The sequence below is a fragment of the Agelaius phoeniceus genome, chromosome Z (genome assembly GCF_051311805.1).
Source record: "Agelaius phoeniceus isolate bAgePho1 chromosome Z, bAgePho1.hap1, whole genome shotgun sequence".
NCBI classification, from domain to species: Eukaryota; Metazoa; Chordata; class Aves; order Passeriformes; family Icteridae; genus Agelaius; species Agelaius phoeniceus.
The window spans coordinates 63,801,624-63,819,306 of record NC_135303.1 but is presented as its reverse complement, the minus strand read 5'-3'; the positions used below and the strand labels follow the sequence as shown (position 1 = coordinate 63,819,306).

Sequence of the window (17,683 nt, the reverse complement as noted above, 5' to 3'; positions counted from 1 at the left end):
GTGTTAAAATTCTACAACGGTTATCATTGCACATAAAGAAAAAAGAAGGAAAAACAAAGACCTGCACCATAAGCAGTGGGAGGGAAGACTGGGAGGTAAGAAAGAGGAAAGAAGAAAAAATTATTCCACTAGCATTGAAAATTACCAAATATTCAACCATATTTATGAACTTTCTGCTCTGTTTGGCAAGACAGTGATAAGCTGTAAGGATGAGGAAACAAAAGAATTGTACCAAAAAAAAAGTGTTTTCCTCAGTTGTATGTTGTTAAAATACTTACAGGTAAATATTGATGTAAGGTGATTGTGATTAGTGACACTTTTTGTGACAATGCAGTATTCTCTTTTCCATATTTGAGATATGTACCATAAAACTGAAAACTGCTGTTGATTAATTTCAATTTCTAACAGGAAACTTCTCAACTACCAACTAATTAGAAATTTATTTTTTTGTAGCTGTAAGATACTGGAGCCCTCTGACAAGACTCAACAAGTCCTTTAAAAACTTAGATGAAACTAGAAAATTTAACATGCTCCAGAAAGCAGGGAACAAGGGGGATATAACATGCAGATATGATGTGCAGCTGGTGACCTCAGTTGATTTTGGAATGACAGCAATAGACAAACTGGGGCGGGGTGGGGGGGAAGAAGCCTTCAGCAACTCTGCAGAAATGCAAGAGCTTCTGTGCCATTATTTGCACAAAATAGTTCTCAGTCTTCTGTGGAGAATACAACCATAATTTATAGCAGAGGGTGTCAGAAGCTTCAGAAAGCCTTTGGAAAAGTTCTCTACTATTGTAGGGGATAATACGACTACTGTGAAATAAAGCATGAGCTTAGGAAAAGAGCTGAGTATTAACCACTGAAACATTCTCAGATATATTTTAAAAAAGTGAGGTCAAAATAAAATAGAAATGGCTGTATTTATGACTTAGATCTTTTATGGGTCAGATGCTCCAGAAGTGCAAAAGATTAAATATAAAACAGGAAGACTAGAAAAACATATATGCTTACCTCAAAGGTTCAGGAGATTAGCAATTATGAAACACACATGGAGGGAAAAACATGTGATGGAGTTTAAGAACTATTCTATGATCTAAGCACTTAATGATTTTGGAAGTAGCTCTGGGAGTGCTCTTTCCAGCAAATGGTTCTCCTCCACAGCCTTGGTGGTTCTAAAAGTGCCATCAACCAGAACTCCTTTTGAAGTTTTCTCTACATCATGTTGTACAAATTCATAGATTGGCAGAGACTGTTCTTATTCTTCCAGAGAAGTATCCTGAGCCTAATCTAGCTTTTCCCATATGACAGCATTGAAAAAAAAAGCAGAGAAGATGAAGTCAAACAAGAAAGTAGGCAATTCCTTAAGGTTTGTCGTCTTTAATTTTTCAAACTTAACTGTTAGATTAGATGCACAACTTTCTCAGATGAAGTTTTACCTCTTCATCTGTGTGTCCTTTGTTATTTTATTCTGACCACAAGGGAAAAAGACAGTAATTTTAGAAAATTTATGGTGCTGGTACATGTGCACATCAAAGATGCCATCACAAAAACATTATCTATCAATTGTATCTTGAAAATGGAATAAATAACCTCATTAGATATCTCAAATTGCTTGTTGGTAAACATAGAAAAATGTTACATGACAATGAAGTTTGTCATCCACTGGCTTAATGGACAGACAAAAAGAGAGATATATCAGTTTTTGTATTTAAGTAGGGACTGGACAAAACAGGTCATCTAACTACCTTCTCCTATGAAAAAGTGGAAAAAAAATCTGATCATTCAAAGTTTTGGAATCCAAGCAAGGGACATTCATTTTACTTAGTGATTACTTACCCACAGGAAATTCTTACACTTAAAGGCATTTTTTTTTCCACTGAGTTCTGCTTCCTGACTATACACAATATAAGTTTGTGATTTCCAGTGAAAAACTCTTTGTTTGGCCTTATTTCTTCCTGTGACAGTAGTCTCCAAATTTGCATGAACACATGAGATGACCACTATATCCTGAGTCCTCTCACAATGCAGGCTACCTGCAGAATATGAAGAAGTTATCTAAAAGTCAGTTGTTTTCTATTTTTTTTTTTTCTTCTGGATAAAATATGGGAGTGAGTCTAATTTCCTCCTTACCCTGAAAATAGACAGTGGCTCAGCAAACCTATGTGACAATTTTAGATTTTTGTATGTGGGTCAACTTGCGTAAAACCAGACCACTGTAAAAGGAAGAAGTATCCTCTCTAACACATTGTGATTGCCTCAAGCAAGTGAAAGCTTACTGCATTTAAATTGGAGGCTTTTCCCTCTGTCTCTAAAAAGCTTTATTTTAAGGCATGAGAACAGAGAGTGTCTGTAGGGAAAGAAGAAAGACGATTTGTCTGGGTCTTCAGGAGGCTCTGTAAACCTTTGGATGTGGAATGAACTAATATCACCTATTCATGAATTTTTAATAGAGTTCCTTAAGCATCAGAGCACACACAGCATTTACCATGAACATCCAGAGACCTGGCTTTTGATGGGAATTCATCCCAATACTTTCAGCAAGTGCACTGCACCTGTAATGTGCAATTTTGGCAACTTGATTCTGCTGTTACCAATGAAGGAACTACATTTTAAAAGTACACATTTACTGAGGTACACTTCTCAATTCCTTGTCTAGCTTCTGATGAACAGAAGTTGAACTTCATGACAAACTTGTAACCTATTGTGAAATAGTGACTATCTCTTACTTGAGCCCATTCTGTATGCATAAAAACTCTTCAACCATCAATTATTGACTTTTAAGTAACATAAAAAAGAGACCCATCTACTTTTTACTTTAACTATTACCTTAAAAATTATTTTTTTTAAAAAAAGAAAAATAAAAAAGTGTTCTTCCTATGCATTATGAATACAAATGACGTAAATTTAAAAAACCCCACAGATTTGAGAAACAAATGAGAAGGAAAAATTCCCTTCATCCCCTGTTTATCACAATGCTCAATGAGTTAAAATCAGTCCATCAGAAGTAGCATCCCTAAACTGGGTTTTTGGTTACCACTTCTGAAAAGACAATTAAGTCCATTGTAAGATGCAGAAGCATCCTGCACTGTCACTGAAAACTTGAACTTGTTTGCTTAACTGAAATAGCTCTGTGCCAAAGAAGGAAGTATTGACTAAAGAGTATTTTGAATTAACAGAAATGGTGACAAATATAAGGGCTTCCTTTTATATAAGGGTCTTCCTATGTAATACCAAAATGCTCATGTACATGCAATCCCAAACCATATGATTACCCATTATGACAGCTCTTTCCAGCAAAACTTTAGATAACTGTATCTATTCTATTCATTATATAGTATAGTATGTGGAGTATATAGTATTTAACTTCAAGCTCAGTCTGTGAGGAAATTAAATATTTCAACCATTTTTCAATGTAGAATTCCTTAAGTAATTTTTGAAGTTTCCCACTTGTCTCTCATTACTTAATTACTGTAGATATTAATTTTCCTAAAGACTGTATCTCTTAAACATCCCCTTCTATGTTATTTTATTTAATAATGTTAACAATTAAAACATTTTATATGTGTCAATGTATTAAAATGTTAAAATTTTTTGTATATTATGTCAACATAATGTTATTTTTAAAAGTAGATACATAATAAAGTATTTAAGAAAAATGGGCTCTTGGTGCTTGAAAAATGTTGACTTGTTTTCCTACAAAGCAAAGGAAATTCAAAATCATATGGTTATGTGAGATATCACTTAGTCAAAATGGTATCTTGTCTGTAAATACAATTTTGCAGCAGTCTCTGGAGAGCTACACAAGCTGGCTTGTGTTATGTGAAAGGAAGGAGAAAAAAATCCAGGACATTCACAATTAAAAGTTTTGTCAGAAGAGAAATATCATTCCTAAACTAAAAGAAAGAAGTTAACAGAATTACAGAAGTGGAGAGACAATAACTAAACTGTAGGGGAAAATACATATTTATTTAATGGCTTCTGTAGAGCTATGATTTTCAGTGCTTGAGGATTAGATCTTCTGTTCATATTTGCTAAAATAGTTTTTTGCTGTAATAATTAACAGGCATCAGGAATGAAAAATTACTTAAAATGAGAATGCAATACTATCCCATCAGAATATTTGATCATATTTTATTAGTATGTTTTCAGGAGCAAAAACCAGACTTCCGAACTTCCTTGAATTTTCCACTGACTCAGTTTCATTTTGGCTTTTTTTTTTTGTGTTAAAGAGTGCTAAGAAGTCTGCAGCCAGTACACCCAGAACCTGGGCACAATGAAAGCAGCACCCAGGAAAGGAAAAACAAACACATGCTGCCAAAAGATGACAGTTGCATAAGTGATGTTAAGGTTTTTATAAATTAATTCTGTTTACCAATCTGTTCTGGAGATGCAGAAGAATCCCACCCCTTTTTTCACATATAGCATGACAAAGGAATTAAGTAGACATATAATATAAATTTCTATCAAGAAATTGAGATTAAAAGAGATATATTTTTCATCTTGGATTTTTATGTTTAAATCCTGAAATCTCTTTAATTCCATCCCCAAAACTTCACATAACCATATTCTAAATTTACCAACGTATTTTCATATCTGTTTTATATAGCAAATTTGGTGTTGTTTGGTAATTCAAGTAAAAAAACATGAGTGCATTTAGAAATTTTAATGCTATATATTTCAAAGGCTATTGATGGTTGCCTTGAGAGCACCATCTATGAATGGAAATTAAGCAGAATGCACATTATATCAGACTTTACTAAGCACAAAACATTTCCTAATATAGCTCTAAAACGTGAATATTTTGGAATAAATGAAGACAACTTATATTAATTCTGTCATTTTATTTGTAGCTCACATCTCCCTTACGGAGAAGCGGTATATTTCATTTGCCCATATTCTCAGCAGATTCTTTCTGTACCTATAATATATGTACATGTACATTTTTTCTTCTTTTCAGTGCTACCCTATTACATTATTTTCCTATCAAGAGATGGCTAAACATATTAGATTGATTATTGCTCAGTCATCATCAAAAAAAAAAAAAGCCACTTTCTTGAACTACTATTTATGTCAATAATCAGTACACTATGGCTGCTGCACATTAACATTTCATTAATGCTCATCTCTCTGTGCTTGAGTGTAATAATTTGTGTATTTTCTCTGGAACATGTCACTGAACCAGTCAAAAGTTGACTGTGCCAGAGAGCACTGAACAGTTAAAGCCAGCACACTAAGCATTAGCAATGCAAGGCATATGAAAATGAGGAAAGCAGGGCAATGGATGCATTCTGTTGCCTTTGCCATTTTCTGCACCCCTTTGAAAATGAGAGGAAGTCAGCATTCTTATTTTGAAAAAACCACAGGACTCATTAGTCCCACTTAGCACAATTTTAGCAAAAGATTAATTTCTCCTCAGAGCTGATCTAGATGTGTGAGGTTTGTGTTACAGTGTGAGGGTCTGCTACAGAAATGCGGTCTTGACAATGTGCATGGGCACTCCTGAAAGACTCTAAGTCTTGTTTCAATGTCTGTTGGACCCTGGCTGTACAAAGGTCTTCACAAGTTGCCACTCATTCAGTCATTAGGAGCTGAATTAATTAGGCTAATGTGTTTTTTCCTTGTCATATTTCAAGTGGACTATATAATGTTTCAGTCCACTACATTGAATTCCTATTGTCGTTACAATAAATTTACAAAGTGTAAGCTGTAAGACTATATATAACTTATATACATACAGTTCATATAGCTGTAACACTGAATTTCTACATTCAGGGTTTGGAATTTTCTGTGGGTTTTTTACTTGTTTCTTTTAAGAGTACTGCTTGCTATTCATACTAATGAATTATTACCTTGACAAGACGTTTGCATTCATTCTTCTGATTATTTGGATAAAAACCACAAAATGCCTTTCTTTCTATTCTGGCTAGCCATACAGCCAAATCATGAGCAGCATACCTCCATCTGTACAGGACACATGCTTTAGTGGCAGACAGAAGCACAGCATTATAGACACTACAGCTGTAGTCAGCTAGAATTTTAACTCAGGGGAACCTGCATCAAAGGTAGCACAAACAATGCTCTGTCCTAGAAGGCTGAGAGACAATGCATAGTATTTTGTTTTGCAAGCTCAGTACACCGTTTAGTTTTCATTTCCTAAAAGGAAAATGGCAATAGAGAGGTGACAAATATATAGTTGTAATGCTAAAGTTGTCACTACCAAATGGTGAGAAAGCTAAGAATCACACTCAGTACCAACTGTAAGTGAAAAGTTCATACACAGGAAAAACTCCTAAGACCTGTATTGTGGCAAAGATATTATTTAGCCCTTCATGCATTAGGCTGAGTCCAGGAATTCTTGAGAAGATAGTGGAGCTCACGGAAAGACTCTGAAAGTGATCCATTTTTGCACGCAATTATTTTTCAAACCTACTTTCATAAGAAAGATTACCTGTCTCCCTTGGAAGCTTTGTAAATGCCACATTTTTTGTATTGGCAGAAAAATTTGGAATGCATCTGGAAACTCATGTGTGATATGAAGTGTGTTTGGAAATTCATTCATACTCTCTATAATTAAAACACAAATATAAAGAACACTGGATTTTTAATCCAGTTGTGTAACTTTTTGGGAAGTAATGCTTCATTTAAGAAGAATGAACAATATTTAGGGGAATAATTAATTTTTCTATTTTCATGTGCCTTGAAAAGTTAATTAAATCAGAACTAAATCTTGACAAAACTAAACACCACCAAATCACAGCAAAGGCTTACCTACTTTATCTCATTAACAAGACACAAAGTAAAAAAAATGAGAATGTTAAGCATGAAACTTTTCTTAAATGGAGGTTTTTCTAAACTGCAATGTAACATTTAAAAAATATTTTTAAAATTCTCATGGTGGATAGAGCTCTCCGGAAAATTCATTCTATATGCCCGAGTGTGTTGGCTTTTAGTATAGTGTAAGGTTCTAGCTGTACACAATTTGAAATAAGTCAATTTTTCCTTGTCTTTAGCTTATTTGAGAAGTCAGGTTTTATATTTGTTCACCAATATGAAATTACTTCATTCGCTATTTAAAATTATTTCACCAATTATTTGTATTAAAAAAAGGAAGAGTTTTTTCCTACTACACTTTCATCAACTATCTAATGTGAATATTTTAAATTCACTGTAGCTGGTCTTTAAAGTTACATTGTTCTTATTCTATGCTTTGGTGGAAAGTTCTAATGCTTCCCAAGCTTAAAAAAAAAACGTCTTGCAGGTGTTTTTTATTTATAGTTAAAAATGAAAATCACTTAACAAATGCAATTATTCTTGATCAATCGCATTTATTCCCCATCCAAAAAATAATCTCAGAGTAAAATGTGGCCATGGGCCTTTGCAGAAACAGTTGGTTTAAGCTTCAAAGAAAATCCCTCTTTCCCCTCATTAGCATGGAGACTTTTTGTACAAGAGAGAATTTTACAAAGCCTATGAGTTGGCATAATGGCACTGATTCTGTGGTTGTAGGACACTTCCTAGTTAAATAATTATCTTCTTCATAATGACAGCTCATATAAAAACTGGGTAGCAATATGAAAAGAAAGCAGTATCAAGAAGAAAAATTCTAGAGCAATAGGTTATTCTTTTCAATAAATGTGGAGCCCATCTATTCCTTCTCTCTGTCCCCTCTTTCATGAGGAGTTTGTCTTGAACAAGCTTGGTGTTACCAGTCTTTTAAGTACTATTCAGTCTTTTAAGTACTATTTTATGATGTTTTCCAAACCATGGAATAGACACAATGGCAAGGAACAGATACCTTTTGTAAAGGATAAACAGCACAGTGTGGTGTTTAAATCATGCATTATTGAAAATGTTTCCCAAGGAGCCAGCTCATTTAAGTAATTAGCAACTAGTTTGTTAGTTTTCCATCCTGATGCCAAGCTGAGAATGGATAACTATCTAGTAAAGCTTTTTGCCATGAAAATGGCTGCTTCCATAGGTTTTATTTTGAAGACTTAGTAAATAGTTTACTGTAACAATATTTAATTTTTGAAAAATCTGGACGAGAAGTATAAGAGAGGTGCATTATAAAAGAAAATTAGTTATGTTTACTAGCCTTTACAAACTGGCTTTCTATTATTCAGAACATAGAACAGTTTATTTGAGAAATCATAAATAAGTAGCATAGCTTCATCTTTCCTTCTGCTCTGTGATATTTTGTTTCCCTTCAGCCATCTAAGCATTTCATGAACAGGCCAAGGTTATCTCTTGCTAATCCATTATTAGTTAATAATGGATTATTAACCAATATTAGTTAAGCAACATGTACTTCCATTCTAACCTGGTCTAATAAAACAGGGCAGAAGAAGTAGCTAGGGGTGGTTCCTTACATTAAAAAAACAATTTCACCTTTTAAAGAGTGTTATGAATATTCAGAACCGAAAAAAGTATCTAAATAATCCATTATTGAAAATAATATTTTGGCAAGCCAATGGGTGAAAGTATGAACTGAATGAAAATAAGTATGCAAGAAAAGAAAGATACCAGTAGCTTGTAGATAAATTACTTCATTTAACTATACTTAAATATCTGCCTACACTTTTGTCACAAAAAGAAGCATATGGTAGTATCCTCATGTTCTATGGCAATATGACAAAATTAGACAGTCATTCCATAACATCAAAATAAAATACTGGAAATTTCTAAAAGTCCTGAGAGCATTGTATTTTTCTCTTTTAGTAATCAAAGTTTAAATTAATACATACTGTTCTTTGTAGTTACTCCTTGAGACTTACTCCAGCTTCTAATCAATTGTTAACCTTTCATATCAAAGTGAGCCTGAGAAATCACTGACTCCCTCTTTTCCAGAAGTTATGTAGTACAAATTAAATACCTGTATACTTAGGATTAAGAAAGGCAGCAAACACCAGAAAACAATAATGAAAATAATGATTCTGACAGTAAGTATTCATTGGCACAAGCTGAGATAAAAGAACACCATGCAACTTTTACAATAACATATCTTTTCAATTTATTTCTAAATTGATGTGAACAACAGTTTAGTCTATCAAAAGAAAGTGTCATCACAGACTCTTGAAGAAATTGTGTTTTATGTGCATAAAAACATTTATTTAAATATATATTAAGCATGCAATTTCTCACAGGTGTTTCTTTTTTGTGTTCTTTATTCTTTCTCAAGGTTTTTATATCCAGTAATAAAATAGAAGAATATTAACTGATAAAAAGTACAGGAGATTAGGAAATCTAAATTATAAATAACATAGCAAATAATTCATGAGAGATCACTGGCTAGAATTTGTATGTCTAAAACAATGAAATATCTTTTTGTAATCTTTTCAAGTATACAAAAAGATTGCACTTGTTTCACATACAAATTTTTAATAGGAAAGTAAACTCCTAATTTTTAATAAGTCAGTAATTTTGAAGGGTGCACCTAGCTGTGATAATTGTCTGTCCATTTCCTTGTGATTAAAACAAACAAGATAATAAAAAAAAAAGAACGATTAAGCAGATAAAAGACAAACTGAAATTTAGAATCTTTTGAAGATATGGCTTGTATTTATATATATATATATATATATATATATATATATACACACACACACATATATATATATATATATATATATATATATTTATATTTATAAAATGGTCTTTTATATCCAGGAAGACAATGAATGAACTCCTCAGGACTGTTTTTCCTTCTAACCAGCAGCTAAAAGGAGGAAAAACTTTTCTCACACTTGCAGACACCAGTTCTCAAATTCTGCTGCCATATGTGCTAGAAACTTTTTTTGCTTGCATTTTACATAATCATCCAGTTTCATAAAGGAGAATCTGCTTTCTGCCTAACCCCTTGCAATGCACTTACTTTGAAGGGTTGGCTTTATTTTGATATGCTGACATAATTTCATATTTGGAAGCTTGGAAGAGGTTACTTTAATCGCCAGGGGAAAGCATTCATAATTTTTTGAGTTTAAAATCTGGTCTATATGTTATACTTCTTGTACATATGGGTTTTTTTCATTGATTATAGTTCATGAAGACAGTAAACCCCTATGAAAACACAAGAAATTGTGAAATTTTACCTCTCATATCAGCAGTTAAAATAGACATGTTCTAGGTACATTTAGAAGGATGTGGGTTTTCATGTAGAGCTATGTAAGGAGTATCTGACCTTAATATCACCGATTCTACTTTCAATTAATATTGGAACATGAATGTTCTTTGGAATCTTTATTTAATTCCTCTATCAAAACATTGGTTTTGATATAAACACTCTTCTGCTTTATTATATCATGTCAAAAAAAAGGCTCACTTCTGGGTGATAGTGATAGATCTCAAAATGTGCAACGGGGTTTTTGTATTACAGCTTACTTTCTGATATATTGACTTAGAAAGCAGATCTCTTCAAAATGAGCCCCGTAAAGTAAGTGCATTCTTCCTCTCATATATTTACCATCTTTGATAAATCCAAGTAAGAGCTGATAAAAGTAACTAAAAATATATTAATTTTTTCCATGCCTGTTGAATATATGCTCTACAATGGATAGCACAGAGGTAATTTTATGATGGTTCAGATGCTTCCGGTCTAGCTTTGAGAAAAAAGGAGAATATACCTGGCTACCTATGCTCAAAGCTATCATTCTTGCAGATGATGAACTTGAATGCTAGGGCTTGTTGCTTTTTGGTTTGGATTTTTTTTTTTTTTTCTTTTTATGATCTATTTCTTTTAAACAGATTTTATCTCTCACTTTGGAGAAAACCTAGTATGGTCACATTATCTCACTGCAAGTCAAATAGAAAATAGTAGTTATCCTTGACTGGATAAGTTAAGGAAGAAAATGCTGAGCTACAGTGAGGAGCACCTGAAGGTTCAGTAAAGCATCAGGCAAGCATACTCTGAACATTTACTGTGTCAATGTCTCCTGTATATATGGACATAAAAATCTCCTAGCCTTACAAATACGTCTTTGTAGACATATTTTATTTTCCAGGCTCTTGTCCTTATGTGGAAGGTGGACTGCCTCAGTCATCTAATGTACTGTAATTAGAGGCATATTACTAAGTGGCTCATAGCAGACAGATTTCCAAAAATATCCCTCTGCATATTTCCTTTCCCATGAACATGAGCATTAACTTAATGCTCTAGTGGAAGGTACAATAACTGCCTTGATGTGCCGAGGATAGGCTTGGATTTTCAGATTTCCCAGCACTGAGGCCCTCATTGCAAATTGCCCAACTGTAAACAAAAACAAGTTCCCAGTGGGAACACCTGTGTGCCTTATTCCCCCTAACACTATGTTGAGAACTACAGCCTTCCATCACTTGAAATTTCAGGAGCATCTACATATTTTCTAAACACTTTCCCTAAATCCTTTAGGGTCCAGCTCTCCACAGGTTCCCCCAAAATTCACAGCTAGGACTTCCAAGCCAAAATTTCACATGTATTTATTCAGCACTTACTGAGAGAAGATGATCCAGCAGTTTCTTATTCAACTCACGATGTTCTTCTGTACAGCCATCCAAAATGTAAAATTATCCTGATATAACCCTTCTGCATTTTTTTCTCAGTCTGTAGATCTGTGGCAGTCTTTCTTGACAGATAATGATGCCCTATTTTCCAGCTGCACAGGAGATCTTTTAGGTAAAATGTTCTCATTTTCATGTTTCTCCCATAGAAACAGGATGTTTTCTTGTTCAGGGGATCATGTTCAACATTTCTGATCAGTACAAAGTGAAGCAGTAGAGGAAGCAGAATTCTGTTAAGAGTCTTTGGCTCTGAGTAATCACGAAGAGCCAGTGGTGCCAGGAATAAATCACATGAAGAGAAATACTTTGAGCATAGGAATGGAACTGTGAAAACCTCACTAGAATTGGAATGCTCCAGAAACACAGAGAACAACTGGAGAAGATTTAAACAGCACCTAACTTTTGGGTACAGACATAGAACTACAGAATGAGGGAATTATTGCAGTTTAAAAAGGCTACAAAGCTTCAATTCTAAATGGCTGTCTGCTCCTAGCTCATGCAAAACACACTAAAATATGTTAGTGTAGGAATACTTGGAAGTAGGAAAAAAAACAAACAAAAAAAACCAAGCCAAACCAACAAACCCCAATTTTTTTTCTGAGCCATAAATCTTTTTGAAAGACAGTTCAGGGATATGCACTAGCCAATAAATATTCCACTTCATTTACAAAGACAGTTGCATGCACAGAGACATTGAAATGCAGCTCACCTGTCAACAGTGGCCTATGTGTTACCAACCAAGTTATTGCAATCTATTGTATACTGATCTATGAAAACCCTCAGCAGTGGGACCTGGGAGGGACTCAAAAGGTAATATCAGATTTTTTGATATCTGATTTTGAAGACATTCTCTTTCTTAGAATTTTCCAACTTATTGCAAGTAAACTAATTATGAAATTACTACCTGGTCCTATGAGCAGGAAATATGTATGTTAAACATGTAAGCAACACCCACCCCCCCCCCCCACCCACCAAGAACAGCAAACCCACATCAAAACAGAAAAAAACAACCAAAAGACAAACAGTGAAAGAGAAGACAGTAGAGATCCAAATTTGCCATTTTGAGTCTGATGAAATCCTATATACATGGAAGGTTTTATTTGGCAAATCATACTATATTCCCAAGCTACAGGAAAGCACTTCTATAGCTTTGAATAAGCTACATCATCTTCTGGTTTGAATCATTTGATACCAGCTGAGAGAGGAAAAAAAAAAAACCTAAAAAATTGTAAGTTAAGTGTTCTCAGTCCTGAGGTGCTGAAATCATTACCTGCTCGTTGCTTGCATTTACTGGATGCTTAGCACTCCAAGCTGCAAAGTGAGCTCAACTGTGGAAATACTTTTCAGCCTTTGCTATAGCAAGGATATAATCCTACAGCTGAAAAGCAAGTGTTTGCACTTCTGAAGGAAAACCACCCTTCTCATGCTTTGCTTTATGACACTGAAAAGTGACATCCATTAAATGCAAACTTGTAGTTTTCTGTGTCTGAGGCTATAATGTATAATGTAAAACCAGAAGTATGTATTTTATTACCATCTTCATAAGCTGTTAAAAACACGTGGAGCAGTGTTCTTTATCTCTTCCATGACTTGTCCCTGATAACTCCCTCTGGGGCTATCTCTGCTAACAGGCCATCAAGACTCAAAATTACATGATCCCATTGTGAGACTCTCCACCCAGGGGGATGAATCAAGCATTCCTACCTGGATATAATCTGGACTTGGAACACCCCAAGCAGCACTACCCACTGTATTCCAAGAAGAAAAGAGCTTCATAATCAATACTGGACCTCCAGAAAAGAACCAAATTCACTACAAGATCACCACTTCAACAGAATTATATTCATCATTCCAATAGGACTGCAGCCATCATTTAATCAGACTTCTATTACCACCCTGACCAACAGGGTGTCAGGTCATATCCTGACTGCCATTTTAAAGTCAGTGTTTCTGTATTATTGTCTTTATCTTAATTTTCCTATTAAATTCTAATTCTGACTAGGGCTCTCCTGCTGGTTTGCTTTCAAGCAAGTACACTGTGACTTCTGGTATAGTCCAGCTATCAACTGTAACACTTTGGGAATTGCAATTCAATGGAATTTGGTTTTCTGAACCAAACCAAACCAAACCAAACCAAACCAAACCAAACCAAAAGCAGTCTTTCTGTTCATTTCTGTCCCTAAGGTCCTAATAAGTGGTTCAACTGCAGTCACTTCAGAGATGGACAAATGAAGAACTGATAATGGTATTTTTCCTGAATGGGTGACAAAATATAGAAATACTAGTTTTCTGAATATAAAAAATGACTGTACAAAAGTCACATCAGGTGGATAGTGGAGCAGGGTTTCTTTGGCCTTCAGGCATTAGCATTTAAAAAAGAAAATAGGAATAAAACCTTAAATAGTGTACATAAGGCAAGACACAAAAGAAGATTTTTCGAAGTTTTTTCATTCTGTTTTATGTTTCTGTCCGGTTGCCAAGGTTTAAATAGGACATCTAGATTAAAAAGAAGAAAAGTTAGAAATGCTTTGCTTCTTATCCTTTATTTAAAAAGAGGAAAAAAAAGTTTGAAATGAGAAGGCAGAGGTTAGAAACAATATTATCTACTGATAGCAAGATAGAACAGGGATAGCTTTTTTGGGGGGATAGCTTTTTTTACTGTCTGTTGAACCAGGAAACACAGGGTAGAGACTTTACATTTAATTGGTAGTGTTTTTCTGGATTCATTTCTTGTCCAGAGATTTTAAGGAGAAAGGAAATTATATGTATATACATTTTTCTAAAGACTTTAAAAGTAAAATTAAAATGCACTTCAAAGAGAAAATATGTGCCTCCAGAAGATGCTTCTTTTATCTAGATAAGGTAAGGAGATGTTGAATGATAACAGGAGTTTTTTAAGGTGATTATTAGTTGCTCAATGGATTATACTTTATTATTATCTGCAAAATTTAAAAAACAAGTTTTTTCAAGAAAAGAAAGTCTATAGACTATCAGAAGACACATTCACAGTTTTAAGTTTTTGGAAAGCACAAAAGCCCAGACACTAGTCATACCCACACATCTGAGAATAGGCACAGAAACCTCACATAACATGTTAAATACCAACTCAATAATAACATAGTGGAGACCAGACACAGTAGACAGTGTCTGTGTTTTCATAATGTTCAATACTGGCATGGACAGAAGATTCATACCCTGAGTTGTGTCTCTTGGCCAGCCTGAAAAAGCTTTTCCTTGTCCCATAGCTTGAAGCTTAGGAAAATTATGAAAAGCCAAGGGACAAGGACTTGCTTCTACAATTAGAACCATCCTTACATGAGTTTTCAACTATGTAGAAAGGTGCAACACGAGACCTGACTGTTCCACATTACACACACAAACATTCTCTACATAAATCCTAGTTCTTCTGCAACTTCTTTATCATAAACTCTTAGATATTCAAAACCTTCCTCTTTCACATTAAAGTTATCACTGATTAGTATTGTTCACAGAGAAAGAAAATTACATTGTTCCAGTCACTGTATTTGACCATAGTGACCACTAATAATAAAAAAATAATGCCAACTTTTCAAAAAGCCTAAGAGAAAGTTTTTCATAAGATGACCATCATGGATTTACTGCTTACAAATTTCCAGATTAAGGTCATCAAGCATCCTGTGCTTCCAGCCTTGACATCTACTACTGTCATAGGCCATGGAACTGTAAGTGTGGTGAGAAACTATCAGAACAGTTCTGATGCTTCTGTTCTTTGAAAGTGCAAATTTCAGCTTACTGCTGAACACCTTCTGAGTTCTATTAAAAGAATGAGGACACATGCCAGACTAGTTCAGAACTGCCAAGAATCTATAAGAGTGATTTAGAACTAGGAATTTCTATCATGGCTATGATCTTAATCTTATCTTGAAACTAAAGGGCTATATGCAAAACAAAACAAAAATTAAAAAAAGCAATCTGAAGATAAAACATGTAGAACTCATTCATTTCATAAAAGAATGTATCCACTTCCTTCAAGAAAATTATACTGCAGGTAACTTCCATTTCAGGCTATATACAAGTATCTCAGGCACACAGAGGTCACAGGAAAAGGCAAATATTCCAACACTAGTTGGAAGCACAAGGAATGGTGCTGTGAAGTATGCATGTTGCTTCAACATAATTTCTTGATGAATGAGGACTATGTGTACTTGAGATGTCTCTACAGGAGTCTAATAATATTTTAGTCACTAGGGTATCAATGGTAAAGAGGAGACTAGAATAGAAAAACATTTAAGCTAAAATACTTGAGTTGGGTGAGGACTTCTTTTAGTGTCTATGTATTATCTGTCTATGCAGGTAATGTTTTAAATCACAGTACAGGAAGAGATTAAGCATCAATTTAATATATACCAAATGACAGGAAAAACAGGACCTTCTGAAGAGATTTTGCAGGTAATGCAAGCCCTTCTTTCAGCTTTAAACTGAAGAAATAGTTGCAGTCTAGAGGACATTAGTTGTTGGAAGCTGTGTCCTTGACAGTTTACATACAGTATCTATCACTTAGATATCTGCCATCAGGGACAGGCAGGCATAGAAAAGAAGGTGTTCAGACAGTTTTTAATGCTTCTGGCAAGTACAAACTCTTTTTGGTTTAAGCCCACTGAGGACTTAAATCAGTAATATCCACAATGCAAACAATCCTGACAGTACAAGTACTTGATACTGTAATTTAATGGTTTTCTGGCGTAGTTGAGAATCCCATACTTCTGTGCTGAAATGTCTGTGATATTTTTGTTGGTATTGTTATTGGGTAACTGCTTGGGAGAAATTTGTTCATTTGGGAGAAGGGCTATTAGAGGTTAGGACAGTTAGATTTGTTTTTCAGTTTGTTTTTTGGTGGTGGCAATTTGCTTTGGGTTTTTTGTTTTATTTTGTTTTGTTTTATGTTTATTTGATTGATTGATTGATTGTTTTTTCTGTGTTGTATAAACCTTTAGACATGAAATGGCCCTCTTGATAATTCTGCACATATGTATAGATTTTCTGTTTCCATAAAGCAAATTAATGCTTTAGGAAAGTGTCATTTAGATGTCTTTAAGGCAGGTGTCTTGGTAGCAGTTCCTTTCCTCAGTACCTTTCTCTCACATGCATCGATTTCACAGAATCATTAGGTTGGAAAAAACCTCTGAGATCATTGAATCCAACCTTTGACTAATCAACAACTTGCCAACTACAGCATGGCACTAGATGCCATGTCCAGTCATTTTGTGAACACCTCCAGGGATGGTGAATCCACCAGCAACATAAGCACCAACCTAACAACCCTTTCAGTACAAAAATTCTTCATGAGAGACGTAGAGGGATAATGTAGTATTTCTCAGTTCTTTATGGCTGTTGACTTAGTTTGGTATGAGAAGTAATTTCTTTTAATTTCATAGATTGGTCCCCAGATCCTATCAGCTTAAAGAGATTTTTAAATCAGGTATTTTTAAAATCAGATAATACAATATAAAATTTTAGTAAATTACTGTCTGTAATCTGCAGAACCTGAATTTTTCCAGTGTTAGACAATATCACAGCAACATTGTATTAATTGGACTAATTCAAATCCCCAATCAATTCCTTAAAAAAGTTTTTTTTTCCTATGTATATATTTGATGCTTCTAAACAATGTCATTATGAGAAATGACATAGATAGGAATAGTGTTCTTATAAACCATAGTGTAAAATTTTTGGCTTGTCTAGGCATGTGGTTTCAGCTTGTTTACCAGACCTTTCTATGGAGAAATTTTCTAATTAAAGAAAACTAGATGGAGTTACAGAGAAGTTTGGTGAATATTTTGTGTGCAGCTCAGTTATATTCATATACTGCTCTAATGACTAGAGACAAGTGACAGAGGTCAAAACATTTCAGGCCTTTTGGACAAGATAAGTTCATTCAATCTAATTAGAATTTTTTTTAGAAACAAGTCTCAAGTACAGAAACATTTTTTCAAACTCCCTAAAAGTATTGTGTTTGCTCAGTGGACTGCATTTAAGGAATTTGATATAAATCTATGTCTTGTTTCAACTAAGGACTCTTTTGAACACATATATGTGGCTCTTGGTACTGCAGCATCTGAGAAACAAGATAGAGCATTGAACTGTTTATACAGTTCAATGATTATATCTTGGT

The 17,683-nt window shown here is 34.3% G+C and overlaps 1 long non-coding RNA gene across 4 annotated transcripts in view; it reads right to left on the bottom strand.

The window, feature by feature from the left end:
• LOC143692189 (uncharacterized) overlaps positions 1-11,882 on the bottom strand; it is a 52,751-nt gene extending 40,869 nt beyond the window's left edge. For all 4 annotated transcript variants that reach the window (XR_013180045.1, XR_013180047.1, XR_013180046.1 and 1 more), the window contains exon 1: positions 11,467-11,882. This is a non-coding gene — a long non-coding RNA (uncharacterized LOC143692189). The remainder of the gene's footprint in view (positions 1-11,466) is intronic.
• Between the last annotated feature and the right edge of the window lie 5,801 nt (positions 11,883-17,683).